The following is a 7,017-nucleotide window of genomic DNA, read 5'->3' as shown; positions in this document are numbered from 1 at the left end:
CTGTAAAGCGCCAGTGTAAACAGTGGGAGCTAATCCCCACGAGGAGGTGGAGTACCTGCGGCGCTGGGACCACACTCATACTTCAAAGCGCTCCCACAGCAGTGCTTTGAAGTTTCAAGTGTAGCCAAGCCCTCAAAAAGGCTGAATGGATTACCCATCGTCACTGAAGTCTGCTGTAGCACCCGGAATTAAACTCAGATTGCTCGAGTCCCAGTCCTGGATCTCCTTACCCATAAAGCCATCCTTCTTCCTACATCAATCCTGTTTAGCTCCCAAGATGAAGGGCACTAGGAAAGTATGTGGTACTGTTATTTTTCACTACAGTGCAAGCACATAAACCATGTGCATTTATAAAAGGCACAGCAGCTTTTACACTGAGATGGTAAGTCAAAAGTGACAGACATTTCTCACATTGTCCCTGGATGTATTTGTTTGGAAGTTGCTCTGTTGAGGTTCTGGGGTTGGTTGTTTTGTTTGCCTGAGATGGAATATCACAGTTTTCAGCAGGCTCTCTCGGCCCAGGAAATGTCTCCTCTGCTGTGGAAATATCCGTATCCTAACAACTACACAAAACAATAGTGAAGTGTAACTAACTGTGAATGGCAGTGCACTGCTGACAAGCTCTGACCATTAACATTTTCCTTTGTTGAGCTCAGCAGGCGAAATGCAGCTAACAGAAGCCGTCTGCTGGGCTGAGCACTCACAAGGATTTCGTTGTGAGCACACTGCAGAAAAAGAAGGGTGGCTAGCTCAGAAAATACAACCTTCTGTGTCGGATTATTTCCTTGCACATTAATGGTGGGGAAGTGTCTTTAGAAACATGATGCTTTTTACGCTGAGCTCCTTGAGGTCTGGCACCGCAGAAGGTGAAATAATTGAGATGAATAGGGCCAAAATCTGCCCTCCGATCTTGTTTATGTCATTAGGTTTGCTCGGGTGTATCTGAGGCCAGAATTTTGCCCATGTGTATGTAACTGCGCCCACTTGGGATATCAGTGAGGTTTGAATGCAGGATCTCGTGTGCTATAAGATGAGCTAAAGGTGTAAGGACGACATGCTAATTCCCCCCTAACTCCTCTAGGTAGAAGATGTAGGAGACTCGCTAACAGTTTATGTGGAGCAGTCACTTGAAGGAGACGAAGACCATGCAACCCTAGTATGGATTAGGTATGGCGGACAGCTCATGTCACCTCACTTCTCCCCACTCCCCTCAACTCAATTAACAGGAGCATGCTACTGCACTACTTGCACTAGGAAAAAGGAAAACAGGGCAAACAGGGCTCTTTCCTGCCTGTCCTCCCAAGAGTAGCGCCCTCCCACAACCATACTGTCACACTGCTCCTAGGAGAAAGGGGGAGTCGGGGCGAGGGGTATGCCCATGCACATGAATGTCTGACACACACATGGATACAGGGCATCAAAGACAGTTCCATCCGGGTGCACAGCCTTCCCCTCATTGCAACATGAGGAACTAAGCAGCCTGGCCCATGGGTCAGCCCTTAAATCTGCACCCAAGCCCTTGCCTGGTGGAGCCCCGTGGGATGGGAATACCTTTGGCATAATACAAACTGAGCAACATAGATCAAACTCACATTACACGCCTTCTTCTGCAGCAGGGGGTGCAGATCATGTGAGCATATCCCGCCTGATGAATTCCCTGCCATTGTAGGGGCTTCAGGCACTGATGGTACCTTGTTCTCTGCCATCTCTGCCTGTGGCTCACAGTTTAGTCACCTAAGGGCTAAAATGCTTTGTCATTTGGCTTAGCAGAGGGGTGTCTGGGTGAAATGTAAGGGCCTGGGTTACACAGGAAGTCAGAGTGGATGATCTAATGGTCCCTTCTGATCTTAAACTCTGTGAAATCAACAAGCATCTCAGTGCCCTAGACATTTCTGATTGTGTCAAGGCAGTCTGGCAGCTGTAGAGGGTTATCTCCACTTTACAGATGGGGACCTGAGGCACAGAGGGATGAAGTGGCTGGGCCAAGCTCACACAGGAAGTCTCTGAGAGACTCCAGAATGAGCCCTCTGGCTGGGATCCCAGCTCACTCCCTTCGCCACAAGACTCTGAGCCTGGATTTTCAGTAATAGCTCTTTAGTCTAGCAGAAAAATGTCTAGCATGATGCAATGGCTGGAAGTTGAAGCTAGACACATCAGACCGGAAATAATGTGGATTTTTTTTAACACTGAGCGTAATTAACCATAGGAACGACTTACCAAAGGTCATGGTGGATTCTCCATCACTGATCATTTTTAAACCAAGGTTGGATGTTTTTTCTAAAAGATCTGCTTTAGGAATTATTGTATGGAAGTTCTATGACCAATGTTACACAGGAGGACAGACTAGATGATCCTGGCTTTAGAATCTATGAAATGAGAACGATGACACTTAACCAAGCCTGATGAAAAGATATAACTACAATTACCAAGTTATAGGCTTCCCTCAAAGAAGCCAGATTAGTATTCATCAGCAGGCAGATCCTTAACTGGTGTAGATGAGTGGCCCCATTGAAGTCAATGGAGCTGTGTGGATTTACAATAGATAAGGACCTGGCCTATCCAGTTCAATCAAAACAACAATGTGAAAAGAAAGTTAAGGTTGCCTGGTGATGCATTTTAAAAAAACACACCACTACTCCTAGCTGCAAATGCTGCAGTATCACTGTGGGAAAGGGTAGTGCTTTGGATTGTTACTGGAGAACACTGTAGTACTTTTTTTAAAATATAAAGTTAACATTTTTCAAACATAAAAATGTACAGAAAGCAAAGCAAAACCTACACTCAGTGAGTTATAAAGAGTCTGTGCAGGGCAGTCAGAGCCATAATCCAAACCCCACTTACAGAAAAGAACCCTACTGTATGCTCCTGAAAATATTGACGTTTGAAATCCGAAGCACATGTGATGCATTAATGTGAAACAGGGATTACATACATGCTGCTCATTGCCCTGCAGCTCAGGAAAAGTCCTTATGTAATGAAGAACTGAAAGACTTATGAGGGAATCCAATGGACTGTTATCGTGTAAAAATACCAGCCCTCTCCAAAGTCAACTCACAGTTGCTCAAATATATGCCGGTATGTGTTTTGTTTTCCAGCAGGTCTGAGAAAGAAGGAGCCCCATTCATGTCAGCTCCTCGTAATCTCATACCTACAGCTCGGGGTGTGTGAATGAAACAGTGACTTGGGAAAGTCACTGCTTTTCTTTCCAGTCAATTCTCAATCATATAAAAGCCACCGCCAGAGAGCCAAACACACTCAAACGATGACAGTCAGTTTTGTCAATTACAGAAACGTTGTGTAGGCAACAAGAAGGGAATGTTTCATCCAATGAGGGGCTCCGCTTCTGGGTGTTTCTCCTGTCAGAAAAAACCCGAATTATTTCTTGATGCTCCGTATTTTTTTCTGTTAATAACCTGCTGAACCCCATAAACTTCAATCTCATGCCTGGCTGATGCCAGCAGTGACTCTTTAATCAACGCCAAATGAGCGAAAGAGAATAACAATGCTTGGTGCATGCAGGATGCCAAAGAGTCACTGTCGAAAATAGCACTTGATCCAGCGTAGATAGAAGAGCAGCAAACCCAACTTTCTCAGAGCCCTCTGCTAATGTCACAACCAAGCGAATCTCCCAGTGACTTGGCCTGAAGTCAATGGGAGTTTTGCTTAGGAAAAAAGCACTGAAGAGGACCTTCATATTAGAGAAGCTTTCAGATGTATCAGAATTAAGGCCCACTCCCAGCATCTTGTGAGGCCTTGGTGTCCTTAGTGTTTCCTGTCCAATATATCATCCTACAGGGATGATGGGACTAGGATATGATTGCTATAAGCAATACAATCTTCTGCTTCTGTGAGGTTCCTGATCATGGCAGGGAAGTCACGGTCTGGATGTGGGACATGTTTTATATGTTTGGATACAGTTTGCATCTGTGTAGCAGAGCGAGGGGCTATTTTGGGCCATTCAAATTTCTGTAGCAAGGCTGGCAGGACCCAGGTGTGCTTCTGTATTGCTCCTGAGCCTTTGGAGAACCCACAAGATCAACAGGGCTCCTTGATATGGTGTCTGAAAACACTAGGCACTTGTGGTCCCTATTTGGCAATAGTTTAGATCTCATGTCATTTAGATGCAGAGGCAAAGCTCTCCAGAGCCAGTCCCTGGAGGCTGCCTGCTTGCAGAAGACACAGGCAAGCACAATGCCTCTTCTGAGGCTAGGGCAGAGCTCTTACGTCTCCTTTCCAGGTGTGCAGCCTGTATTTCCCCAAGCTACACTGGGCGCAGTCCCACAGCTATAGGCCCAGACCCTTGGTGCTAAGTGGTGGTCAGTGCGGGCATTTCTGTAACCCACTCAGGATTACACTCTGTCCCCCTCTAGGGGTGGTGGGGCTACACAGCTGCAGCCATGGCTAACACAGCTGGGTTTTTAGTTCCCCTGCATAGGTCTGAAAGGAGGAGGAGCAAGTTCCCTGTACCTGCTTCTCCCTGTTTGCCCCTCCAGGGCAGACCCTGAGTTACGGCCAATATACCTGCTCTCATCTGAGATCTATAAAGAGGGAGATTTGGGGATGAAAAACAATAAGAGCCCGTTGGGCTTGGAGTGCCTCCTTTGACGAGACAGGGACCGTGAGTCTGTCTGCCATTCTGAATTACTTCTGTCTAAGCCGGGATTGTAGTTGTTACTCAACAGGTGTGCTCTTGCTACATGAGATCACAAAGGCCCCATAGCATCTTGCACGGGTTTGGCTATGACATATGTTTGTCCTTTTTAAGCTGGAGTTTTCAAAAGGAGTTAAGGGAGGTAGGCCCAGATCCTGAGGGTATTTAGGTGCCTAACCCCCATAGGAATCAATGTAGATGCCTAAATACTTTTGAGATTTTGGGGACCTAGCTCCCCTTTAATTTCAGTGGGATTTGGATACCTATCACCCATGACCTCCTTTGAAAATTCCAGTTTAAAACACAGAGGCATTGGAGGGAGTGCCCATGCTGGGCCTGAATCTGGGAGTCAGACAGAGCCAATGCACGTGCAGCTGAGAGGACCAATTCTGGGCAGCAGGGAGTAACCAGCTTTCAGGAGACCTGCGCCAGCCAAGTCCACTTCTGCCCCCAAGAAGGGCTCCAAGGAAGTGGTGTCCAAGATCCAAAAGAAGGGGGATAAGGAGCAGGAGCAGGAAGGAGAGTTACTCCATCTCTATATGCAAGGTGCTGAAGCAGGTTCCCCCAACATTGGCACCTGTGCCAACACCACAGGCATCATGATTGCTTTTGTCAGGGATGGTTTTGAGCACATCAGCAAGGAGACGTCCCCTCTGATGCTTTTCAACAATTGCTCGACAACTGCTTCTCCGGGTGAACCACACAACGTGCATCTGCTGCTGCTGCCGCCTGGGTTGCTAGCCAAGCTAGTCATACCCAAGGCCACCAAGGCCATCATCAAGTTCACGAGCTCCAGGTAACCAGAAGCCCATGGCTAGTAGTGTTACGAACAATAAGAAGGAACTCTATAAACATACCAGGAACAAATGAAAGCCTAGCAATGGTAGAGGTCTGCTATCAGATGAGGATGGTAAAATTGTCAATCGTGATGCAGAAGAGGCAGTACTATTCAATACATCAGTGTTTCTCAAACTGTGGTCGCCGCTTGTGTAGGGAAAGCCCCGGCGGGCTGGGCCGGTTTGTTTACCTGTCCCCTCCGCAGGTCTGGCCGATCGCGGCTCCCACTGGCAGTGGTTTGCTGCTCCAGGCCAATGAGAGCTGCTGGAAGCTGGGCTGAGGGACTTACTGGCTGCCGCTTCCAGCAGCCTCCATTGGCCTGCAGCGGTGAACCGCAGCCAGTAGGAGCCGCCATCGGCCGGACCTGTGGACGGGGCAGGTAAACAAACAGGCCCGTTCCATCAGGGGCTTTCCCTACACAAGTGGTGACCCCAGTTTGAGAAACATTGCAATACGTAGTTTTGTTCTGCATTCAGAAAGAAGCAGGATGGTGTATTCGTATCTTGCCATGATAACAAACTACTTTCCACTACATCAGTAACTAGGGAGGCTGGTAAGCAGCAGCTATTGAAGTTAAAACTTTTTAAATGTGCAGGACCCAAGAGTATCAAACGAATTGGCCGACAAAATCTGAATCATTAATGCTGACTTAAAAAACTCTTGAAATACTGGACTAGAGGACTACAAAAAAGGTTAGGCAAAAATATTATTATAAAGAAGTTATGAGGTAGGTATTGCTGGGGGAGATTCTCTGTCCTGTGTTACACAAGAGGTCAATCTAGATTATCATAATGGTCTCTTCTAGTCTTAAAATGTATGAACCTGTGAAACTTGAGCTAAAGCACTTCACAGATTTTTCCAGTGTTGCTTATAGTAACATATGGAAGAAAGAAAGAAAGAACGTAGGAAGGGAATGATCAGGGTGATAAATAGACAACTTTGTTGTAAAGCAAAGGGCAATTGTAAATTGAAGAGAATTCTGTATTGGAGTTGGCTCAGTCCCTAAAGTATGAGGGTCTATATCCCTCATAATTTCCCCTGGATGTTCTCATTATTCTTATAAATATGTGTCTTTTTTTAATTCTAGTAAACTTTTACTCTCCACCACATCTTGTGGCAGTGAGTTCCACAGGTTGTTTATTCACTATGTAAACAGAGTCAGGATGAGCTCTACCCTGACATCTGGTGGTGAATTATGGCGAGTGTGGAAAAGAATTTTCAGTGGGTTTGCATAGGCACACCCACTCCGCCTAACATAGCCCATGGCAGCCTAAAATGGTTATTTTCACAGCTGTGGGATCCTCAATTTCTTTGTTATTGGGACAGGAGGAATAAAGTGTTGTCACCCTGATTAAGTAAATGAGGAACTACGAAACTGTTTTATGATAAAGGGTTTCACTATCAACTAAATAGCACTTGCTAGACAAAGGACATTGGTTCCAAAAGCCAGTGAATTGAGAGAGGCTGGGGATGGGTATCTGGATCTGGTGGTGTAGATGCCTTGTGTGAGCCAGAAGCACCAGTTCCAC

At 46.3% G+C, this 7,017-nt stretch overlaps 1 pseudogene; it reads left to right on the top strand.

Moving 5' to 3' along the window:
• Window positions 1-340: 340 nt before the first annotated feature.
• On the top strand, window positions 341-5,451 carry LOC127053888 (histone H2B 5-like; annotated as a pseudogene).
• Window positions 5,452-7,017: the final 1,566 nt, after the last annotated feature.

Source organism: Gopherus flavomarginatus, chromosome 6 (genome assembly GCF_025201925.1).
Source record: "Gopherus flavomarginatus isolate rGopFla2 chromosome 6, rGopFla2.mat.asm, whole genome shotgun sequence".
In the NCBI taxonomy this organism is placed as follows: Eukaryota; Metazoa; Chordata; order Testudines; family Testudinidae; genus Gopherus; species Gopherus flavomarginatus.
The sequence above is the reverse complement of the archived record's forward strand: the minus strand, read 5'-3'. Positions and strand labels throughout refer to the sequence as shown.